A 23,935-nucleotide genomic window follows, 5' to 3' on the forward strand; every position below is an offset into this window, starting at 1 on the left:
TAACTGTGCTGGAATGCAGCTCAGTGGTAGAGTATATAAAACTTGAAGAGTATATTAAAACTGTAAGTGATTTTCATGTACTAGAATTTACTCAGTTCAAACAAAAAAAAACACCACTCCACAAAAATGATTACTCCAGTGAAAAATCAGAATAGTGCCATGTATTCTACATTTCTTAAGTACCCAGAGCTAGTTTGTTATGTTTGTCAACCAAAATAAAGACTGATAATCGTTTATCACTTTTCACATAGAAAATATATCTGGATACCATCATTTAAAAATGAACCCATTTGGGATGACATTGTCAAAAAAAAAAAGTGCACTTTACCTGATTCATGTAACTGTTACCTCTCTGTACATAACCTTTATAATAATAATTTAAAATTTTAAAGAACTTATTCAAACGGAAGCAAACAAATAAAAGTGCACATCTGAAAGCAACAACTGCTAAGTCCCAGCCAGAAGAGGTTTCTCAGAAGTCTTAAATATTTCTGAACATCTGTATAACTTTAAAATTAGTCACTTTTTTAACAGGAATGATGTATAAAATTATTAGTCATAAATTGAGAAAAAGAACAACATGCAATACAAAACTCCTTTTTGGACTAGAGTGTTAACTCAGCTAATGAACTGTGATGCCATCCAGTATTTGTCCTTTAGCTTTTCAAGGACATGCTGAAAGACACTTCACAGAAGTAGAAGACAAAAATGTAGGTATATTCTAATTGTAGTCATGTAGTCAAAAAAAGATTTGGCTAGAAAAATGCCAATGGTTCAAAGTGTTTTGATAGGGGCTGGGGATATGGCCTAGTGGCAAGAGTGCCTGCTTCATATACATGAGGCCCTGGGTTCAATTCCCCAGCACCACATATACAGAAAATGGCCAGAAGTGGCGCTGTGGCTCAAGTGGCAGAGTGCTAGCCTTGAGCAAAAAGAAGCCAGGGACAGTGCTCAGGCCCTGAGTCCAAGCCCCAGAACTGGCCAAAAAAAAAAAACCAAAGTGTTTTGATAGGATAAAATTTTTTTCTTCTTGATTTTCTAAAATTTTGATGGCGTTAAAGAGAGAATTTTTTAAATTTTACTTTATTGTTGTTTTAGAGGTGCTATACAGCAGGGTTATATTTACATATATCAGATAATAAGTACATTTCCTTTTGCACAGTGTCATCTGTTCCCTCATTAAGACAAATTTTAAAATATAAAAATACCAGATCTAATACTTAAAAAACAGGACAGAGTGAATCACATTCAAATTATGAACAATATGCTATACAAGTAGAACATGCTATCTGAAATCACTGCTGATGACATTCTTTTGAATGTAATTTTTTTCTTTCTCTCTTGAACCCATAATTCATTTCCGTTTTTCCTCAACTAACACTGCCTTTGCCTTAGACATTACAGGATACCTCAAGCCAACAAATATATGTTAAAAAAAAAAATTAGCCTCACGGGGCACCAAAGACTCACACCTGTAATCCTAGCTACTCAGGAAGCTGAGGTCTGAGGATTGCAGTTCAAAGCCAGCCCGGGCAGGAGAGTCCATGAGACTCTTATCTCCAATTAACCACCAGAAAACCAGAATAGGCGCGCTGTGGCTCAATTGGTAGAGCACTAGCCTTGAGCTGAAGAGCTCAGGGACATCACCCAGGCCTAGAGTTCAAGCCCCATGACTGACAGAAAAAAAAAAATGTGTGTGTGTGTGTGCGCGCGCGCCTATCTTAAAACTGCCTCAAAACAAAACCATTCCAACAATCTCCAGACTAGTCAGCCTTAACAGAATGGTGACAGGAAAAGGACAGAGGAACACTTTCATGTTCCCCTTCCTTGCCTTTTCTGTCCTACCTACCAAAGGACACTGAGGTGCTTACATGATAGACTGGTCATGTCCTGTCCCCTTTCCCAGTGGCATATTAAACATATCAAACAGTATTCAAAAAAAACAATACAGATTTTGTTGCTGCTGGTGGTGGTGGTGGTGGTGGTGGTTGTTGTTTTTCTTTAGTGCTGGTCCTTGGGTTTGAACTTAAAGAATTTGGGTGCTGTCCTTGAGCTTTTGTGTTCAAGACTAGTGTTCTTTGGAGTCATTGCTTCTCTTTGGATTTTTTGGTGGTTAATTAAAGGTAAGAGTCTCAGAGACTTTTCTGCCTGGGCTGGCTTAGAACCATGTTCCTCAGATCTCAGCTTCCCGAGTAGGTAGGATTACAGGCATGAGCCAACTGTACTCAAAGAACAATACAGTGTTTTAAAATAATTATTTGTACTCTATAGGCAGTCATTTTTCCAATATTAGAAAAAGATTTCCAATTTGTTTGCTTTGGGTTTTGTTTTTGTTGTTTTTTTTGCCAGTTCTGGGGCTTGAGTTCAGGACCTGAGCACTGTCCCTGGCTTCTTTTTGCTCAAGGCTAGCTACCTCTTAAGCCATAGTGCCACTCCTGGCTTTTTCTATATATGTAGTGCTGAGGAATTGAACCTAGGGCTTCATGTATAGGAGACAAGCACTTTATCACTAGGCCATATTCCCAGCCCAAGATTTCCAATTTGTATGTAATCTATTTTCTAGTCACCACAACATTCTCTAGCAATGCCAAGGGAAATCTTAAAGCATGTAAGATTCCTAGCACAGCCAAATGAAAACCACTTTGCAACAAAATGACGAAAAATAAAGACAGACTCAAAGGCAACCCTGAATAGATTAATTCCCAGTTTCTGATCATAAAGGACTTATAGTAAGTTTCTGCCCCATAGAAGTTTCCTCACAATTACTTTCTTCAGGAATCTCTTCTTTTTCTTTCTTTCTTTCTTCCTTTCTTTTCCTTTCTTTTTTTGCCAGCCCTAGGGCTTGAACTCAGGACCTGAGCACTGTCCCTGTCTCCTTTTTGCTCAAGGTTAGCACTCTACCTCTTGAACCACAGCGCCACTTCTGGCTCTTTGTATATATGTGGTGCTGAGGAATCAAACCCAGGACTTCATGAATACAAGGCAAGCACTGTACCACTAGACCATATTTCCAGCCCCTTCTTCAGAAATATCTTACTCTCTTTTATCTATTCCTTAATGGAAACAATCAAGAGCTGAACTGTACATCAACTGACAAAAACAAAAGTGCCTATATTCTGAAAGTGGTCAAGCCCAAGATTGCTATACTATTATGTACAATCACTTCAAAAGGGGGAAAAAAACTGCATGCATTTTTTCATCAAATCTAAAAGCTCAGTAACAAGCTAACTTTTCCAGATGGTTTTGTTATCATTTTTGTCTACTTAAGAAAAAACAGGAAATACTTTCAGGATAAAATGAAATATAAATAAGCCTTCTATAATACATACAAGCATATATGTGTGTATATGTACATACACAACATATATGGCTTTCTCTTCTCCAATGAGCTCTTCATATGGGATATAAGCATTTGCCACATTAAAAGTGACATCACCATACCGTTCACTTTTCTTAAGAATTGAATATGCATGTAGTATCAGTATGTCATGTTCTAAATATAGCACATGTAGTTCTTTGCTTGTCCTGAACTCTGACAGATACAGGTCCTTTATATCCTTTATATCAGAGACAGTCCAAAATACTGTGTTTTTGCATCAAAGCTATTAATATAGTTAATGCTGGCTGTATATTAAAACATTTGAAAAGTACTCATAAACAAATCCCAGAATCTAGAATGGCACCCAACTACTGATTTAGTGTGTGATTGAAGGTGTCATCACTGGGCAAAATTTTAAATGAAGAGATTTTAGTTCAATTGATTACACTATATCTTGCTGTGTTGCTATTCCCATATGCCTTAGTTTCTTCATCTATGGAGAAGTAACACCTGTCTTACTTATTGAACGGCATGTGGTTAGTAAGGGGAAGTTTGTCAAATAAGAGGATAGATTAAAATCTCACCACCACCCCCCCCCCCCGCATTTACTCAAAGCTCTGACTGGCAGTGAGAATTTTAAGCTGATACATCTGTTTAGGAAAGAAAGCTTATAGACCTGAGATTGTGTCCTTATTGAGATCTGTTACAGGCCTGCAAAAGTAATTTTTTTTAGGTCATCAGAGAAAATATTGTTAAAAATTGCAAGGCCTGTCAGCTTGCCAATGCCCCCAATCAACAGATTACTAAAGGAGCTCGCCTCTGTGGGAATAGGCCAGGTGTGTATTAGGAAGTAGATTTCACAGAAATTACAAATATTTGCTAGTTTTTGTAGACACCTTTTCAGGATGGGTTGAAGCCTATCCAACAAAGCATGAGACTGCGAATGTAGTGGCTAAGAAGATCCTGGAAGAAATCTTACTCAGGTATGGCTTCCCATCCACCATTGGGTCAGACAACGGACAGGCTTTCGTCTCAAAAGTAAGTCAGGGAATAGCTGCAGCACTGGGGATGGATTGGAAATTGCATTGTGCTTATAACTAAACTGGCCTTAGAGACTGGTGCAGACTGGGTGTCACTCCTTCCTTTTGCTCTGCTTAGAGTAAGAAATTCTCCCTATCAGCTTGGCTTTACTTATTTTGAAATAATGTACGGGTACCCCCCCCCCCCGCCCATTATCCCTAGCCTTCAGACTGAATTGCTTGCTGATTTGGATGATGCTGAATTTTTGTGTAAACTCAATTATTTGCAGCTCGTGCACAAGAATGTGACCCCAACTTAAGGCATTATATGATTCTGCTTCTGTCCCTACCCCCCATTTATTCAGACCAGGGGACTGAAATCCTTAGAACCACGGTGGAAGGAACCCTAGACGGCATCGCCACTTGGGTTCATTGCTTGCACGCCAGGCCAGCTGACCCCTTTGCCCTGGACGACGACTACCGTGGTGGAACATGGGAGGTCTCCAAGCACCCAACTCAGCCGCTTCGCCTTCGCCTCAAGAAAAGAAAGTTAGACTGAATATTGTTATAATTTTCTTTTTGCCTTATTTCCTTACTACCCTGGCTAGTGTTGATGTTATTTTGGCAACTCACTCCAAAGTGAGGTGACCCCCTTATTTTAGGTAGTTTTGGGCTTGCTCAGGAATACGGGTATAGCCACCCGACCCTCAGAGCACAGCTGAGAAGTTTATGTATTATTTTGTTGCTTACATTTGGATAGTAAACACTATACAGCTAATGGTAAGTCTGTATAGCTGAAAGTTAATTTTCAGTTTGCAGTAATCCTGCAGTCCCTTGGTAAAGTAGACTAAGGTTATAGGTTCCTGGCTAGGTAAGGTCAACGCCCCTGAGTCAGCCTGAAGAAGTTACAGAAGATGGATGATCTTCACCCATCAGCCCCCCTTTAAAACCAAGGGACCAGAGTTGTTTTTGGGAAGATGAGGCAGGATAAACTAGAGGCATGCAAAACAGAGGTACAGAGACTATTCTTGTAAGACCCTTTGGTTACTACATTGGGCCCTACTGGCCCATGCCTTACCTCTATATCATCCCCTAGAATGCAAGCCATTGAAATGGACAGAATGGAGCCATGATTGGCTCCCAAGGTACCAAAAAGAAAAAGGGGGAAATGAAGTGCCAGACTTTGAAGTCAGGCCCCATTTTACCACATGAACCCCATTTTACCACGTGAACCCCATTTTAGAACTGAACCCTGAGCCAATCAGATTTGTACCTGTGTCCTAATCTTGCTTGCTTGAACACCTGATTGTTGTAACCTTGTTCTTTGCCTTTATAAGCCCTGTGTAATCACAGCTCGGGGCTCCCTCCTAACCTCCGCTGTGTCGGTGGGTAGGACGAGGCCCGAGTTGCAGCTCGCTTAAATAAAGCCTTGCCTTGCTTTTGCATTTCGGAATGTCTGAGTCTCGGTGGTCTTCTTGGTGGTAGTCTTGCGACTTGGCACAACACTAGGCAAGAGCTCTACCACTGAACTGTGCCTTCAGCCCATTTTAGAGCTGGTTATTTTGGGGGTCTCACCTCCTGCCCTGGCATTCATCTAGACCTTGATCTACCATAATAGTCAAACATGGACCACCAGGTTTGAAGCCAATTGAGGCAAAAAAGTCCACGAGACTCTTATCCCCAACTAACCATCAAAAAGCCGCCAAGGTGGACCTGTGGCTCAAGTGATAGAACACTGGCATTGAGCAAAAGAAGCTCGGGACAACACACAGGCACACACACACACACACACACACACGGAATAGTAGGCTAATAAACATTCAGATTACAGAAGTCAGCAATTCTACTCCTAAGAATAAACTCAGGAGAAATGAAAACGTATGTCCACACTAAAATTTGTATATCAATGTTCTCAGCAGCATACTCAAGACAGCCAAAGTAGAAACAATCCAAATGTCCACAAACTGATGAGCAAATAAGGAGATATGCTGTATCTATACAATGGAATATCATTCAGCCATAAAAGGAGTAACATAGTAACTCATGTTATAAAGATAAACCTTGAGGGCGGGGGATATGGCCTAGTGGCAAGAGTGCTTGCCTCATATACATGAGGCCCTGGTTCAATTCCCCAGTACCACATATACAGAAAACGGCCAGAAGTGGTGCTGTGGCTCAAGTGGCAGAGTGCTAGCCTTGAGCGGGAAGAAGCCAGGGACAGTGCTCAGGCCCTGAGTCCAAGCCCCAGGACTGGCAAAAAAAAAAAAAAAAAAGATAAAACTTGAGGGGCTGGGGATATGGCCGAGTGGCAAGAGTGCTTGCCTCGTATACATGAGGCCCTGGGTTCAATTCCCCAGCACCACATATACAGAAAATGGCCAGAAGTGGCGCTGTGGCTCAAGTGGCAGAGTGCTGGCCTTGAGCAAAAAGAAGCCAGGGACAGTGCTCAGGCCCTGAGTCCAAGCCCCAGGACTGGCCAAAAAAAAAAAAAGATAAACCTTGAAAATATTATGGTAACAAAACAGAGCCAGAAACAAAGGCTACATATAATGCAATTACATTTATGTGAAATATCCACAGAAACAGAAAAGTGAATACTATAGTGCTTTTCGGTGGTTAGGCACAGAGAGGAAATGGGTGAAAAATGTTGAGGTTTCTTCTGGAGCTATGAAAATGTTCTGGAGATAGAGGTATTGGTTGTATAACCTTTTGACTATACTAAAAAACAAGCAGCAATTGTCACTTAAAAGGAGTAAATTTTATGGTAGGTAAATTCTACCTCAATTCTTAAAAAGTAGTAATTTTAAGGAACTCAGAAAAGTTGAAATACCATAGAAAATGGGGAAAAAAGAGAGAGGCTGTGAGTAGAGTACTTGCCTAGCATGTACAAGTCAATTGTTAGCAGTAGAAACAAAAAAATAGGTGGAAAATAGACAGAGCAGTAACTATAAAAGTTATCAGTCCAAAAGGGTTAAGATTGGATAAAAATTCAGTAACTAGAAAAAAGAAATCCAGGGCAAGGCACAATAGCACATGGCTATAATCCCAGAACTCAGGAGTCTGATGAGACAAGAGAATTCCAAGTTTCAAGCTGGCCTTGGCTACATAAGAGCCTGTCTCAAAAAGAGGGAGGTATAGGAAAAAAAGGTGGGAGACAAAAAGGAAATCTTAATAACTTGTTAATAAAGAAATATTAATAAAGAAACCAACTGCTGGACTAAAAAGCACAAAGTATTCAACAAAAGTCTTGAGTTCACACCAAGTTATAATATACTGAGTTAACACAATGAATTTCAAACACTGGGAACAAAGATAATTTTATAAGCTTCCTGACCTGGTAGTCAGGTCACATAAAAGAATTTACAGGGGCTGGGAATGTGGCTTAACAGTAGAGTGCTTGCCTAGCATGCATGAAGCCCTGGGTTCAATTTCTCAGCACCACATAAACAGAAAAAGCTGAAAGTGGCGCTGTGACTCAAAAGCTAGAGTGCTAGCCTTGAGCAAGAAGAAGCCAGGGACAGTGCTCAGGCCCTGAGTTCAAGCCCCAGGATTGGCCAAAAAAAAAAAAAAAGAATTTATAATAGAATGGCTTCAGAATTCTCTGGAAACAGAAGTAATTCTGAATACAGGAAGACAAACTCATGAAGGAAATTTATACACAACTTTTAAGTGATCTATGCCCAATCAACCATTCCATTTTCATACTTGACAACCAAAACCATTTCCAGGCATAAAAGGTCTCAAAATTTTACCAATTTTATAACTTTTGTCAATAACCTAGCAAAAGACATGTTTCACCAAATAAAAAGGGGGGAGAAATCAAAGAGACACTGAGCATACAAAAAATAAGTCCAACAAGAAAGGGGGCAAAGCGGGTTCCCATAGGATGCTAGATTTCCAAGGGGAAAAGGGGAATATTGGTTGAAGCTATAAACTGTAATTCAAGACATTATGGAAAACCATTTTGCTGTTCTCAAAACCCCCAAGCCTTTGGGACTTTCTTTTCATATGAGATGTACTTGGTTCAAGTTTTCATCTGGATTTACCCAAACTTGGGCAGAGACTGACTATAGTTCACCATGATGTTCCCCTTTTCTGCCAAAACACCATAGCTATTCTATATTCACATCCTTCCTTGCAGTTAAGTACAGCCATCTCAATAGAGTTCCAGTCATAAAAATGTGGCAAAAGTAGTCATCACATCTTCCAACTATCTACCACATTCTCTCTGTGCCCTAACATCTACCAGCTAGACAAAAAGTACTCAGTGAAAGACTCTAAGTAGCCAGAGGATGACAGAATCACTAGATGAAAGAAACTGGAGTCCTGCTGTGGAACAGACCAGTCTTCATCACTACTTTCCAATTCACAGAAGACATAAATGTGAGGGGGGGGGGGAGAAACTGCAATTGTATTGAACTACTGAGACATAGGGATTCCTTTATAGTATAGTTCGCCCAGGCTAGGGATGTGGCTCAATAAAACAGTACTTGCCTATACATATACCCAGGGTTCAATCTTCAGCATCACAAAAATAAGAATAATATATGTGAATTATATATATAAACAAATATAAAGCAGTTCTAATACAAAAAGTTGGTAGTGCTATTTTTCCAAAAGTAAACAACATACTGGTTAAGAATATAGCCCCCAAAAAATGACTAGTAACTTGGGAATATGATTATCTGGAGGAGAGGAATTGTTTTAAAGGATTTTTCTGAGTGAACTTATAATGTGCAACTTCCTGACCAAATAGAGAAAATACTGGAGATCATTCTATTCTTCTCACAACTATTTTTATGTTTTTCTATATCTCACAAACTATTTTGCTCAAAATAAGTTAACTGACATACTAATTTATATTATGAACTGGTAAAGATAAAAGTTTGAAAAAGAACTTGAAAGGTCTGTTGGAACCAAGCACTACTGCCTAACACCTGTAATCCTAGCTACTGAGGGAAGCAGAAATTGAGATGGTTGGGATTTGAAGCCAGACTCTTCAAATGCACAAAGGTCCCACCACAACATTAAAGGCTGGATGTGGCATTCTAGCTACAGTGGAAAGCACAAATAGGAGAATCATGGTCCAGATTGACCCAGGCAAACACTGAGAACCTATCTTAAATATAACCAGAGTAAAAAGAACAACTGTTTACCAAGTGCTGTAAGTTTCTGACACACATACACACACACACATGCACACGCACATGCACACATGCACCCAAAAAAGTCAGTGGCTCACATCTATAGCTCACATCTATATTCAGGCGGATGACTTCTGAGGATTGAGGTTCAAAGGCATCCAAGGTAGACAAATCTGAGATCTACAGTTAACCATCAAAAGCCAGAACTGGAGGCATGTCACACAAGTGGTAGAGTGATAACTGTAAGAATAAAAAGCTCAAGTGAAAGGCTCTGAGTTCAAGTCCCAGTACTGGCACACAAAAAATGAATTTTAAAAAAAAATCAATAAAATGGAAAAGAAAAATCTGTTGGAGCATTTGTGAAGGCAGAAAGCAATAGGGTGCACAGAAAATAGCAAAAAAAAAAAAAAAAAAAGTTTTAATAATTTTTTTTTTTTTTGGCCAGTCCTAGGCCTTGGACTCAGGGACTGAGCACTGTCCTTGGCTTCCTTTTTACTCTGCCACTTGAGCCACAGCGCCACTTCTGGCCGTTTTCTGTATATGTGGTGCTGGGGAATCGAACCCAGGGCCTCATGTATACGAGGCAAGCTCTCTTGCCACTAGGCCATATCCCCAGCCCCGTTTTAATAATTTTTAAAGTCCTAAAAAGTGAAAATTAAGCAAGAAAGAAACAATACCTGGTGTAAGCAGTAAGCAATATTTAGTTATAATGAAAACACCAATTGCCAAATTAAAATTTCCAAATGAAATATTACATGGAGGGAAAAGAGAAATAATTGAAAGTATCAATAAAACTAGAATTCTTACTATCTGAAGATACTTTTAAGAGCATATGTATTTCTTTAAACAAAAAAAATAGATATATGAGCTATTTTGTAACCATCTAGGGCAAGCAAACTCTAAGGCAGTTTCCTGTCTTGAATTGCTTTTCTAGTGTTCTGTGTAATTAAGAATTTATTCCACCTGATAAAGATGGGTGGAATCTGACAGAATATGGCAAAGGTTATATAGGATTTTCCTCCCAGGATTATGTTATATTATACAAGATTATCTTGATAGATGATCTGCTAGGAGCTAAGAACAATCTTTAGGAGCTGAAGGCTATCTCTAGATCACTAAGTGATCTCTTGTGAATAAGGTATCTTAGTTATAATACCAAACATTCTCTGAGTTTGGAAGTACATTTTTCCCTATTTCTATCACCAGATGAGAACTTAGCCCTGTCAACATATTAATTACAACCTCAATACACTGACTAGGCTGGGGCGTCCAAATTCTCAGCCATTCTCAGAATCCAGCTTGACAGAAACCTCAAAAAATAAAATATATTATTTTTGTTATTTTCTGAGTTTGTTTAACTAGCTATTCACCATAGAAAACTAAAGAACCAACTATGGAAGACAGTACACTGGTTCCTCAAAGGCTCAGACAAAAAAAAAAAAAAAAAAAAGACACAAGTCAGGTGCCAGTTGCTCACACCTGTAATCCTAGCTACTCAGGAGGCTGAGATCTGAGGATCTGAGAATCGCAGCTCAAAGCTAGCCAGGGCAGAAAAGTCTGAGAGATTCTTATCTGCAATTAACCACCAGAAAACTGGAAGTGGCACTGTGGCTCAAGAGCACTAGCCTTGAGCTGAAGAGCTCAGGGACAGTTCCCAGGCCCAGAGTTCAAGCCCCGTGAATGACCCAAAAAAAAAAAAATATTGACACAAGATTCAGCACCTCCACTTCTGGGTATGTACTAGAATCAATATTAGAATTTGAACAGCTATTGTACACATAGCAACCATATTTATAATGACCAAAAGATTGAAACCCAAATGTCTATGACCAGATAAACAATGTGGTATATATACATTACAACATGAACGACCCGGGCTGGGAATATAGCCTAGTGGTAGAGTGCTCGCCTTGTATACATGAAGCTCTGGGTTCGATTCCTCAGCACCACATATACAGATAATTTTGATGTGGCACTGTGGCTCAAGTGGTAGAGTGCTAGCCTTGAGCAAAAAGAAGCCAGGGACAGTGCTCAGGCCCTGAGTCTATGCCCCAGGACTGGCAACAAAAACAAATAAACAACATGAACGACCATGACAATATTATGTCATGTGAAATAATACACAAGAGATAAATGTATGATATCATTAATATGCAGTAGGTACCTACCTAATATGCAGTAGGTAGGTAGGAATATAAACTACTATAATCACTCTGGACAGAAATCTGGAGGTTTCTCAAAAATCTAAACGTACACCTTCCTTATGACCCAGCCATTGCACTCCTGGGCATCTACACAGAACATCATGAGCCAGAATACCGTAAAGTCACTAGCACATCCACATTCACTGCTGTACTGTTCACCATAACCAAGTTGTAGAAACAGCCTAGATGCCCTACAATAGAGGAGTGGATCCAAAAAATGTGGTACTATATACAATTACACAGCCATTAAAAAGAATAATACTATATGTCATTTGCAGGGAAATGGATGGACCTAGAAAAAATTATGTTAAGTGAGTTTAAGTCAAGCTCAGAGAGAAAAGGGGTGTATATTTACTCTCATATACAGAACCTAGATCTACATTACACTGGCACATGATAAATTATACAGTATTCTAGGCATGCACACACAGAGAGACCAAAAGAAGATACTGTTAGGAGAGGAACACAAAGACGCAATGCCTTATGTGCACCTGACCATATAAAAGATTTATCGAAATGAACTCCAGGAAATGGAAATAAGAGTTTTTTCTTAGTTGTTGTTTTTCTTTTCTTTTCTTTTGTCTTCTTTGTTCGTTTACCAGTCTTTGGGAGGCTAAGTCGGGGAGGGCGGGGCAAGGGGGTGAAACAGAAATGGAAGGACAAAGAGTGAACAAATGCAGCAGTGGTACTCACTAGACACTATGTTGAAAATAAACTATACAACTTATGAGTGGGGATGGGAGGGGAAAACTGAAAATGAAAAGAAATGTACTCTTCACCTGATTTATGCAACTGTAATCCCTCTGTACACATCACCTTTATAATAACAATTTTAAAAAAATTAGGGACTGGGAATGTTGCTTAGTGGTAGAGTGCTTGCCTAGCTTGCATGAAGCCCTGGGTTCGATTCTTCAGCACCACATAAACAGAAAAGGCCAGAAGTGGTGCTGTGGCTCAAGAGGTACAGTGCTAGCCTTGAGCAAGAAGAAGCCAGGGACAGTGTTCAGGCCCTGAGTCCCAAGCCCCAGGACTGGCAAAAAAAATTAAATATGCAGTATCTAGAGTAAACTCATAATAGACAAGAAAATAATAAAGTGACTATTCAAGGACTTAGAAGAAAAGAGTTACTGTTTGATTGGCAGTTTCAATTTGTAGGGATGAAAAAGTTCCGAAAGCTAAGCACCAGTGGTTCATATCTATAATCTTAGGAGGCTGAGATCTGAGGATTGAAAGCCAATCCAGGCAGACAAATCCAAGAGACTCCAATAAAACAACAAAAAGGCAGAACTAAGGTGTGACTCAAGTGGAAGAACACCAACTGGGGAGTAAGGGGGTAGGCCCACAACTGGGCAGTAGAATGCCAAGCAAGAGCTCAAGGGCCTGAGTTCAAGCCCCAACACTAGCATATACACATAAAAAAGTCCTGGAGTTAGATGGTAGTGATAGTTGTTCAACAGAACCTTGTGAATAAACTTACTGCTACTAAACTTACAGTTAAAATAGTTTAAAGAGCTAGAGTATAGCACAGTGGCTTGCCTAGCATGTACCAGGATCTAGGTTGAACTCCAGCACCAAATATAAATAAAAAGGGTTTAAATTATAATTTTATTTGTATATATTTTACCACAATTTGAAGAAAAAAAAACTGGGCAGGGCAGTACACATCTGTAACCCCAGCACTAGGGAGGCTAAAGAAGGCAGACTGCAAGTTCAAAGTCAGTCTGGGTTATATATCAAGACTCTATCTCTAAAAGAAAAAAGAAAAAGTCAACATGGCAAATGTCTAAATTTTGCCACAATTTTAAAAGTGGTAGGCAACTAGGCACAATGCTCATTCCTGTAACCCCAGCTATTTAGTTGGTAGAGATCCAAAGGATTTTGGTTTGAGGATACCCTTAACAAAAAGTTAGTGGTATTCTGTCTCAACCACAAACAAGCCAGGCATGATGGTCATACCTGTAATCCCAGGAACAAGAAGTTGAAGACCGGAGGATCATAGTCCCAAGATCTACCCAGGCAAAAGCCAGAAGACCCTATCTAAAAAATAGAGTAAAAAGAGCTAGGGGCATGACTCAAGAGGTAGAATGCCTGTGTAGCAAGCACAAGAGTCAAAACCCTAAGTTTAAAAAAAAAAAAGACCCTTAGTTCAAACTCTGGCTAGCCAAGAGGGCATGGGAGTATGTCTCAAAGAGTGGAGAACTTACCTAGAAACTCAAGGCTCCAAGTTAAAAATCCCCAATAACACACACACACACACACACACACACACACACACACACACACACACACACACACACAAAACCAGTCTGCAAAAGATGAATTTAGTAAAACAAGATAATGACCTCGTTATCCATTTATATATAACATCATCAAGGGGAGCAGGAGGGAGAATCTAATTTAAAACTGAAATTTGCAGAGGATGTTGGTGGCTCATACCTGTAATCCTAGCTACTTAGGAGGCTAACATCTGAGTATTTCAGTTCAAAACCAGCCTAGGCAGGAAAGCCTATGAAAACTCCAATTAATTGCCAAAAAACCAAAAGCAGAGTTGTGGCTCAAGTGGTAAAGTACTAGCAAAAAAGCGCAAGGACAGCACCAGATCCTGAATTCAAGCTCCAGGACTGGCACACAAGCATAGACACACACACACACACACACACACACACACACACACACACACACACACACACACACACACTGAAATTTGTATCTTTTTAGTCTTGTAATATTTGGGTCAGTTATCTGGCTTTTTTTCTTTTTTTTTCCCCCAGTCCTGGGGCTTGGACTCAGGGCCTGAGCACTGTCCCTGGCTTCTTTTTGCTCAAGGTTAGCACTCTGCCACTTGAGCCACAGCGCCACTTCTGGCCGTTTTCTATATATGTGGTGCTGAGGAATCGAACCTAGGGCTTCATGTATGAGGCAAGTACTCTTGCCACCAAGCCATGTTCCCAGCCTGCAATTCTTAATTTAATTAAATAAATAGTTGGGCACCAGTGGCTCATACCTATAATCTTAATTACTTAGAAGACTGAAATCTGAAGTTGGCAGTTCAAAATCAGCCCAGGCAAGAATGTCTGTGAGACTTTTAGCTCCAATTAAATACTAAAAAGCAAGAAGTGAGGATATGGCTCAAGTGGCAGAATGCCACACTTGAATCAGAATAAGCTAATCAGTGCTCAGGCCCTGAATTCTAGCCATATAGTACAAACATGTATGCAGGCTCATGCCTATAACCTTAACCATTAGGAAGCTGATATCTGGAGAAAAAGCTCCCATTTCCAACTATCTCACAAAAACCAAGGCTGGAGGCATGGCTCAAGTGGTAGATCACTAGCCACCAGTAATAAGAAGCAAGCATAGGATTAAGTTCAAAGCCCTAGTGGTAATAAAAAAATAATAAAACAAAAGCAAAATAAATGAATAAAAATAGCAACAACATGAATATTTGTTAATTGTACTCACTTTGTTGTTAAAAATAAACTATTTGGGGCTGGGAATGTGGCTTAGCGGTAAAGTGCTTCCCTAGCATTGCATGGACAGAAAAAGCCAGAAGTGGCACTGTGACTCAAGTGGTAAAGTGCTAGCTTTGAGCAAAAGGAAGCCAGGGTGCTCAGGTCCTGAGTTCAAGCCCCAGGACTGGGGGAGGAGGGAAGGAAGGGAGGGAGGGAGGGAGGGAGGGAGGGAGGGAGGGAGGGAGGGAGGGAGGGAGGAAGGGAGGAAGGGAGGAAGAGAGGGAGGGAGGGAGGGAGAGAGGGAGGGAGGGAGGGAGGGAGGGAGGGAGGCAGGGAGGGAGGTAGAAAGGAAATTAATCCAGGGATAAAGAAAGAAACAAGAAAATTAGTACATTAAGATCCTAATACTCTATGAACAATATACTCTAATTCCTAGCCACTAAAATGTTCCTACTTGAAAAGTGAGGTAAAAGTACAAAATGCTTAGAACAAGTAGCTTAAACATTATGTTTCCTAAACAGTAAAGATACCTGTAACATTAATGCTATTTAAAATTTGGTGTTTACAATAAAGCAACACCAAGATATATACAGGACTCTAAGAGGAAAAAAAGGAAAAGATAAATTATAATCCTTTAACAGAAGGCTTAATATTCTACTTTTCAGAAAATAGAAACACCTTGATATGTAATAAAAAGTTCTTCTCAACTATTCCCTACTACGCTTCCTCTATGTCGTGTTTTTCTAGGAGGAAAAAGCTGAGATTGCTAAGGTATAATAAGAATAAACAGATAAAGAGATACAAGGAGAAATAAAAATATTGTTTAGTTTTTCTCCTCATCTTAAATCTTAGCATGAGGAGAAAAATTTCTCCTCACACTGTTAACATCATAAAATAACAATCCCACTTTCTAAGGAAGTCAAAAACTTATAAATTCCCTGCGATAACAAACTATTCTAAACCAAAAGATAGAAAAACTATCTGTAGGCTTGTGTCTGTAAGTTACCTTCCCGTCCTGAATTAAAGAAGAAAAGGCAAAGAAAAGAACTATGACTATAACACACAGCTGTAATTATGAGGTGACATGAACCTTGGTCAAAGGGAAGGGCACTAAATTCTTTAACAGCTTTCTAGCCCAAGAGATAAGCCAAAGAACTTTAAACTCAAGTGTTTCATTCACTAAATATAGAAAACATGGTTTTCATGAGGCACCACATGATCCAGGGAGATGACAATGCTGAGAGATAGCAGCTGATAATAACCAACAGTTTAAAGATACAACTTCATGACACTGTACATGATACTCTACACTTCTATGGGAAAAGCAGAATGAAAATTTGGAAGGAAATGAACTTATCTTTTTAGGGGTGGTACTAAAGTTTGAACTCAAGGCCTTGTGCTTCCTAGGTAGGCATGCTACTACTTGAGCAACTCGACCAGCCATAAATTATCTTTTTTAAACCCCAAATAATTCTGTAAAAGAGCCTATCATTTCAAGTATGAAGGTCTCTCAGTTGCATTATTTCAACTATAGGCATTGCCTCCCCATAGCAATAGAAGTGTTTTCCCCCATTGTAAAATAAATGTTACTCCTGCCAAGCACTTTCATGTAACCAGAACACAATATCGGTATTGGCACAATCTTATGATACTTCTTGTTGATGTTTTCAAAAAAATGAAAAACAACTTTCCTCCTAAGTTTGCCTTATTTATCCTCCTAAAGGGGGAAAAAAAGCTTCAATGCTAAACAAATAAGACAACCTGGATGCTAGGATATAAACACATTAAACAGATTTTTTTTCTCTCCCAAAAACTTAATCTTCTGAAGGCAAATGGTCTTTATAAATTCCCTCTTCTGTGGTTGCCGCTTTCCCTAAACCGCAGGGCTTCCTGACTTCCAGCAGGGCCAGACCAGATTATGGTTATGTGGTAGGTTTTGTCAGGAAAGCTTTTGACAAGTCCTCAAAATAGATCGTGGACACCAGCCAGGGAAAATGCCACTCAAAGTTACAGCTTCATCATACTTGAGCCTGTCAGTATTTATTTTTTCTAGTCTCTCATTTCAAAAGGATGAAGCATCCCAAAACTACTCCTGGCCATGATTAATCTCTGTAACATAAAAATTAAAATTTAGTGGCTCATGTTCATAGTACTATGTGCTATGTAGCCCAAACTGGCCTTGAATTCTCTATCCAAATGCCTCCCACATACTGGGATTACAGATATATACTATCACATCCAACTCACAATATTTTTTTAATAAAAAGATGGGTAAAGACAGACAAGGATAAGTGGGGGTACAATGGCTTACTTTGCAATCCTAGCTGGATGAGAGAGTAAAATTGGGAGGATTGTGGTTTTAGGCCAGTTCAGACAGAAAACTTGTCATCTCAAACAATAAAAATATAGTGTAGTGGTACAAACCTGTCATTCTAGCTACACGGGGTATAAAAATGAGAGGATCAGGTCCAGACTGCCCAGGCAAAAGTATATCCCTACTTGGAGAAACCAAAGCCATCTAGCTAAGGAGGGAATAGCTCACATGGGAGAGCACCTGGCTAGCAGGCACAGGCTGAGTTCAAAGCCAATATTATAAACAAACAAATCAACAAATAGAATCTTGTTCTATAAGCCTAAGAAAGTTAGCTTCTATTATAAAATAAAATCCTTTATAGAACTGAAATAAATCTTATAGTTTTCTCAACTTAAATTCCATCTGAGTCACATATGCAAAAACCAACTGCAGGCTGGTCATTGAAGGTTCACATCTATAATCCTACCTACTCAAGAGGCTGAGAACTGAGGATTGTGGCTGGAAGATAGCCCAGGCAGAAAAGTTTATGAGTCTCTTACCTCCAATTAAGCACCACAAAAGCTGAAAGTAGAGCTGTGACTCAAGTGGTAGAGAACTAGCTTTGAGCAAAAAAAGTCAAGGATAGTATCTACATATATGTTATAAGTTCAAGTCCCAGGACCAACACATGCACGCATATACACAATACTCCATATACATTCTTATAAACTAGTGTAGACAAGTTTTGCATTCACTGCAAATGGCATTTGCAAAAAGCTGGAAATAAGCTAAATGTCTGTTAATACAGAATGGTAGACTGAAAAATAAAAAATATGGTTCACCTATACCCAGCAGAATACACTAATAATAGAAAGATCTCTGAGAGGCTCACGCCTGTAATTCTAGGTACTTTAGGAGGCTGAGATGTAAAGACAGCCAAGGCAAAAAGTTGAGGAGACTCCATCTCTAATTAACTAGCTACTCCAGCTGGGCTGGAGTATAAGTAGCATCTGGGCTGGAGGCAAGGCTAAAGTGACAGAGGTCAGCCCAGAGCAAATAAGCCCAAGCTAGCACTCAACATACTGAGTTCAAGTTCTAGAACCAACAGGGAGGAAAAAAAAAAAGAATGACTGTATACATAACTGGAGAAAGACACACAAGAAATAATAATGGTCAACTAGATTAGAAGCAGGCAGTAAAGAAAGCGAGGAGTTTGTGATGGAAAGATCTTTCTTCATACAATATTCTATTTTTAAGTGCTTTATCATCTTAAAATGTCCACAAATGCCAGACGTGGGTGTCTCATGCCTATAATACTAGCTACTCAGGAAGCTGAGATCTGAGAATCATGGTTTGAAGCAAGCCTGGGCAGGAAAGTCCATGAGACTATTATCTCCAATTAACCACCAGAAAACTGGAAGTGGAGTTGTAGCTCAAAGTGGTAGAGCATTAGCTTTGAGCAAAAGAATTCAGGGACAGCGCCCAGGTCCTGAGTTCAAGCCCTACAACAGTCTCACAAATATGTATTGAATTCAAAAATCCACCATGACCTTCTATATATGCTATTTCTTTCCTCATCCTAGCTCTACTTTTAGCTGCTATTTTCCCTACCAATAGAATAACAGCATATGTGTAAGAAGTCTCAGAGACCTACTTTATTTTGGTCCCTCACTATCACAAATGAGACAACAAATGAAAAAAAACCCAGCATATGATGAACTCAGTTTTTAGTCTAATGTTTGACTCTTTTTAAGTCTACTTTAGTTCATTGTAGGCAAAAGGTTTTAAAAGTAAAAATGCAAAAGGCCATACCAAAAAAAGAAAACAAAGAACCTCCAAAATATTTCATCACAAAGATGTCAAGGTGATCCAGCTGTGACATCTGTAGCACTCTTAACCACCACCAAAGTTGATTCAGCTGATCTGCCTGGCTAACTCGGTATCCTCTTACCATTCAACATATGTCCTGCCTAAAGCTGCACATTCAGTAAAAAAGAACAACCTTCTCAAATAGTGGAGAATAGTTCTTTAAAGCTACAAGAAGAGCTGTATTCCTCACTTAGAACCTCCAAACGGTGCTCAAAGTGCAAAGATATCTAGCTATTGTCTTAGAAGGAAAAAAATAAAGAAAAGTGCTAAATTATTTTGCTCTCAACCTAAATTTTGCTCAACTCTTCTGAAATTTTAAATATTAGGTTTTAAATAAAGGTTATTTATAAACAAAGGTAGTATATCTCCCCAGTTAAAAGATCATTTCCTTTTTCAGATACTCCAGAGAGAAAGAAACTACCTAAAAGGAGAAGACTATGAAATGGCTTTATTTTGTAGGTGCAATGGATAGTGCTCCTTAGATAAAAAGAAAAAAAAAATTTTTTTTTTCCTTTTAAATTGATCTTCATCAAAATTCCCAACAGGCTGCAAGAATTTTTTTTCTTACACCTCATCAACTCTGTTAGTTTTCACCCATAGGAACAAGGTAAACAATTCACCTATAGCTTTGTAAGAAATTATTCCCTCTCCTACTAAATTCATTTCTAATAAAAATTTAATTTTGCTTGTGAAGAGATACTGTGCCAAATATATTTTCTGCATCTCTTTTTTCTTTGGTATGGAGATGATTAGGTGCTGGCCTATGGTTTCACTAGCATATTTACCTAGTAAGACTTATCAGTTACGGTATTTTCCACAAGGGATTTTCCAAAAGAAATCTGTTTGCAGAAAACTAAACCTCAAGTTTCTTAAGTTTCATATCAGTGAGGCTAAAATCAAAAGAAACATTAGGGAACACTCTGAATATAATAGCGGATATGAAAAGCAAAAAAAAAGCCAAAATGTAGTCAAAAAATTAAAGGAAAATCATATGCAAGATAAATAGGATAAATTTGCTATCACTTTTTAATTAGCCAACTAAAGAGCTTTATGACTGTAAGTCAAGATAAACAAGCTAGATACTGAGAAGAAAAAGAAAGTCAAACTGTGAATATCAAGAACTCTGATGCAAAGTCATTTTGCTTAGCATTTTGAAAGCCAAAAATTATTTATATTTTAGCAATAAAAAAATCATTACTAGTTTAAAATTAGTCCACTCCAAAAGAAAATACAACCTCTATACACATTTTTTAATATAACAGAATTTTTAAGTGTAGTTTCATTTGAACTCAGGGCCTTTACAGGGCAGGTGTTCTACCACTTGTGCAACATCAGAAACATTTCTTTTTGTTGTTATCTTTCTAAAAGGGTTTCAAAGACTGAAAAATAAATAAGTAAATAAATAAATAAATGGGTTTCAAATCTAGGGTCAGGCCCACCTGGACCAGACCCTCTTTCTATTTACCCTTCCCATATCACAAGGATGACAGATGCACTCCACAGTGCCCAGCTTCTACTGTCTGAGATGGAATCTTGGGAATTTTTTTGTCTGGGCTAGCTTTAAACTGCACCTCTGCCTCCCAAGTAAGTAGAATTATAGACAGGCATTTTCTACCTCTCCCAACCTCATTCTACATTTTTAAGGATAGACAGGCAAAACTGTGATTATTTTTATAGAGCAAATTCTTTTGGTGAGCTTTTTCATACCTTAGTGATGGCAGTTCTCCTTTCCACTTTCCACTGACATTTATTTTGCTTCTAATCTCCAACATCTAGTAACAAAAAGGGGTGGTTAAAATCACAACAATCCACTTAGTAACTAAGTTTTCTAAATCCAATCAGTATTGAAATTGTCAATTTTTATTTCCTAACCATACTATATCATAATAATCATTAAGCAATAGACACAACAAAACATACACTACTTTCTATGAGTAAGGGCATTTAATTAAAATGACAGAGGGCTGGAAATGTGGTTTAGTTGGTAGAGTGCTCCCCTTGTATACAGGAAGCCCTGGGTTCAATTTCTCAGTATCACATAAACAGAAAAAGCCAGAAATGGCACTGTGGCTACAGCAAAAGAAGCTCAGGGACAGTGCTCAGTCTGAGTTCAAGACCCAGGACTGGCAAAAAAAAAAAAAAAAAAGTCTTATTAAACGACAGAAACAGCTTTCCCTATTCCAGCTCTAAAGATCCAAACTAATGATTCACAAAGTGAATGATCTAACTTCCTAAATGAATCACACTTTCCGAATTTCTTACTCTGTATGAGTGTATTATAACACTAGGTCATCATCTCTGTATTTGTTAAAATGAACAAGATGTTGATTAAACAGGTAGAACTCCTCAGTACTTTCAAGCCACCGCAAATTTGAGAATCTAGGTAGAGTAACTCTGTCACACACAATGTTTTCTCAAAAAAAAAAAAAATTGCACCTTCCCATTCAAATATAAAAAATGTTATGTTGAAAAAAATACTGAACATATTTAAGAATTTACTTATCTATATACCTTGCTCTCTGTCTCCTCATCCTATATTACATCTCTTCCCACTGTGATAGCATAAAAAATTAATAGCCAGCCTGTTATCCTTACATAGTGTTTTAAGTCAATCAACATTTTTTCTGTTTATGACAGAAACGCCAAGTAGCTAAATGGAAAATAGCAAAGAAAATGAGTTACACAAACAGATAAATGTGCAGGATAGAGTATTCCCCTAACCCGGGTCTTTGCAATCTGATATGCGCATCTCCTACGATGGAAATCAAAAAAGCAAACTTTCTTTCCCTCGCGTCTTCTCTGGTCCTCCTGTTTCCCGCTGGGTATTGAGGAAAGGGAGAGCAGGCCTGACCGCCGGTGGGATGAAGCCCAACCTTCCAAGCAAGCGGGTTAAGCCCCGCGCTTCAGGTCCAAAAGGATCGCCAGCTGCGCCCTCCACGGGTATAACTCCATCCCCCCGGGCGCTCCTCCCATGGCCCCAAGCCCAAGGAGGGCGCTGCCAGGAACACCGCGAGACCCGGCACCGAGGACCGAGGGACAACTAGGTGTCCGATATAATCACTCCCACAATGGGAGCGACACCGTCCCCTGGGCGGAGGACGGGTGCGGACATAAGAGGTCTGAGAACGCAGCAGGCCAAGACGACACGGGCCAGGAATCCGCCGGAGGGGAGGCGGGGAGTGTCGGTCCGGCTCGAGGCAGCCCCAACCCAGGCAGGACGGAGGCGGCAGGGGTCCCCCGGACCGCGCAAGCCTGGTCAAGGCCCCAGCTCCCGACTCTCGCCGGCAGACCGAGGCGCGGCCCTTACCTGTCTCTGAGGCGGACTGTGGCAGCGGCGCCGCCCGGGAAGGGCCGGAGCGCCGCCGGCCCGCCGAGAGGAGAAGCTTCGGAAGAAGGGCGCGGCGGTCGGTCAGATAAGGTCCCAGGCCGCCAACTAGGGGTGTTGAATGGAGACAGTGAGTCCCCACACACGCAGAGGGTTAGTCACGCCGGTACGCCCTCCGCGGCGCGGGCGAGACCGCACAAACGCTACCCGGGATCAGCCTCAGTCCAGGCGGCGGCGGCACCGGGGCGGAGGGCGAGGGGGTGGGGCCCCGGGCCGGTGACCCCTCACCCGGAAGCAGTTGTGGCCGGCGGTGGGGCTGTAGCACGCGCTGCCGCAGCTCCCTAGTGGACTCCCCTGCGAATACGTCGGCCTCTCTTCCCGCTCTCGGGCTACTCCGTGGGGTCCCTCGTCATGGCGGGCGGGGAAGGGTAGCTCCGGCCCTCTGACCCGCCTCGCCCTTTCTCTCCCAGTCGAGCAGGTACCGTGAGTTTCGTGCGTGAGGCCTTCATGGCCTCTCGGGCGGGGTGTGTGAGCCGTTCTGCAGGTGATCTTGGGTCAGTGGGCCAGAGAGTCCACTCAGACTGTGTGGGGAAAGGTCAGCACGAATGAGGTGCTCCAAGTCAGACTTTCGAAATGAAGATGCTTGATGTTAAAATGATTTCCTGAGGATACCTGGCTCGGTGGGACGAAAGGATTTTAGAGTCGGTATAAAAGCAAAAAATAAAAATAAAAAAATCTGACAGGTCGTGGTGCACGCTTGCAATCCCAGCTACTCTGGAGGATGAGTCAAGGAGTCCGAGGGTTCCAAACTAGCCTGCACAACATAAATATAAAGTCATAATTTAATTTAAATTTCAATTAAAGGCCGATGGAAAATATCATCCTGAAGTATCTGTCTAGACCCACAAAGTTCGAGGCGCTGGAAAATTGCAAATCTTGCTCTTCACAGCTTGCTTGTCTTCTACTGCGATAGATGGACTTAATAGACACAAGCTGATGAAAACTTGAAGTAAGGCTCCACAGGAAACAGTTTTAGATACGTATTTTGTAGGCTAGACCTAACTGCATAACAAAGCTAGAGAAGACGAATGAGAGAAAATTAAGCAGCCTCCTGAGAGAAATGTGTAAGATGCACTTAAACGCAATTCCATATACAGACTGCAGGTTCCGGAAACCTCTGATTAAGCCCACAGATTCCATGTTAAGATCCTATCTTTAAGGTCTTCTGTGGCAGTTAGTACGCTGCACACGCCCTCTAAGATTTCGATTTGGCACTAATACTGGTTGGTCAAGAGACAAGAAGTATAGTC

General features: G+C 40.2%; 1 protein-coding gene across 11 annotated transcripts in view; it reads right to left on the reverse strand.

The window, feature by feature from the left end:
• The window catches only part of Lrrfip2 (LRR binding FLII interacting protein 2), a 115,471-nt gene extending 92,575 nt beyond the window's left edge, over nt 1-22,896 (reverse strand). For 3 of the 11 annotated variants that reach the window (XM_048348662.1, XM_048348664.1, XM_048348661.1), the window contains exons 1-2: nt 22,608-22,896; nt 21,008-21,072 (exon numbers count right to left, since the gene is read on the reverse strand). The gene's annotated coding sequence lies outside the window, so the exon portion shown is untranslated. The remainder of the gene's footprint in view (nt 1-21,007; nt 21,073-22,607) is intronic. The other 8 variants (XM_048348672.1, XM_048348669.1, XM_048348670.1 and 5 more) reach the window with 6 other exon arrangements.
• Nucleotides 22,897-23,935: the final 1,039 nt, after the last annotated feature.

The sequence above is a fragment of the Perognathus longimembris genome, chromosome 6 (genome assembly GCF_023159225.1).
Source record: "Perognathus longimembris pacificus isolate PPM17 chromosome 6, ASM2315922v1, whole genome shotgun sequence".
In the NCBI taxonomy this organism is placed as follows: Eukaryota; Metazoa; Chordata; class Mammalia; order Rodentia; family Heteromyidae; genus Perognathus; species Perognathus longimembris.